We start from the raw sequence: 1,740 nt of genomic DNA, 5'->3' as shown, positions 1-1,740 counted from the left end.
GGAGTCCAAGCCTTCCCGGATCCGAGCGACTTTGTCATACAGATATTGTGCAAAATCCTCGGCCCTCCCCTCCAGAGGATCCCCCCCTCCCCTCAGTTGGAGGAGAGAGCGGGTCACCCTGAAGAGGGCGGCCGGGCGATTATCTGATGACGCGATGAGCGAGGAATAGTAGTTAGCCCTAGCCACCCTCATCGCCACTCGGTAGGATCTAACATGTATCCTAACCCGTGTTCGGTCAGGTTCGGTTCGGCTGGCCCTCTTACTTTCCCAATGTAGAAGGCACAATGCGAACTGATACTTCAATTTTGTTTCCATTCCAGCCAAACTATGGTCAAGGGACTTAAGACTTCAGCTGAAATATTTGATAAATTCCACTCAATATACTGCATTTAGCTTTTATTGTTTATTTTGTTCTTAAAAGGGAGCCTTCAAACCTACTAAATGTGCTTTCTGATTTGGAATATTCTTGCCTTACAAAATAAGGACTAGCTATGGTAAGGACTTAACAGTCAACAGAAAGCACTCTGCACATATCCTGGCTAATTTTTTTTTAATTTTTTTATTTTGCAGAAAACTGTTTGGTTGCTCATTTTGTTTGTTTGTTTAATTCAATTTCTGCTGTTTTTGTTGGTTTGCTTCTGGGTTTCATGCAGTGACTTTAATATATATTGTTTTTAGTTCACATTGTAAACAACACTGACATTTTAAATGAAAAACCAAGAACTGTTCAAGTGATGAAACATATAAAGGCAGTCTTCATTCTAGGTTTGGATAGACATAATGAGTATTATTATGAACAATATCAGAAATTAACTATTTTCACACCCCATATGTCAGGATAACTGAGGCAGCTTCCCCTTCTCAGAAGACCCTGGCCCCTCACAGCTGAGTGACACACAAAAATATTCTAGGAACAGGGATAGGAATTTAAGTAGTTTTGTTGATATGCACATTATATCCCTGGTCTGCAGACTGGCACCACCAGGAACCAGGCTATGCTAGTGAGCAAAGCCCCCCCACACACACAAAGGGATCCAGACAGCATGCAAAGACACACACACACACACACCAGTCTGCAGAAAAAATGCCCTCCATAGAACCGGTCCCAAAAGGTAGGGGGCACTGATCTATTAGATGTTCCCAGCCTTTAATTGCTTCTGTCCAAAGAGTAATAAATATTTATATATTTAATAAATTTATATGGCCGCCCATATCATATGCATGGCTCTTAGAAGGCTAAAAATTGCAAACAAAATAAAATCAGAATAAAGCAGCTAAATTTGAAAAAAAAAATCCAATATCAATGACATAGAATATCTGCCAAGCACATTCACATCTTACATCCAAATCAGCCATAAGACAGGCTCCCCAATACTGCCAGAGCCTCAGGATGGCAAGCAAAGCCCAGGTTTTCAATGCTTAGGGAAGGCCAGCAGGGGCAATCTAAGTTTAATCTCAGGAGAGATGACATTCCAGAGGGCAGCTGCCATGCTAGAAAAGATTGTCTTCCTGGGTCCTAGTAGATGGAACTCCCCAGTGTACAGAGCATGCTCTCCTGCTGGATCTAAAGACAGTCCCATAAGTAACTTGGACTGAAGCCACAAAATATTTCAGTATCCTGAATTGCACCTGGAAGCATACTAAAGCCATTGCAGCTCCCAGAGCAGTACTACTACACATGTCAAATGACCTGCACCTTTAACTGGCCACACAGCTGCATTTTGCACCACCTGAAGGTTC

This window comes from Protobothrops mucrosquamatus, unplaced genomic scaffold (genome assembly GCF_001527695.2).
Source record: "Protobothrops mucrosquamatus isolate PMUCROS unplaced genomic scaffold, P.Mucros_1.0 scaffold2501, whole genome shotgun sequence".
NCBI classification, from domain to species: domain Eukaryota; kingdom Metazoa; phylum Chordata; class Lepidosauria; order Squamata; family Viperidae; genus Protobothrops; species Protobothrops mucrosquamatus.
This window is presented reverse-complemented; position numbering follows the sequence as displayed.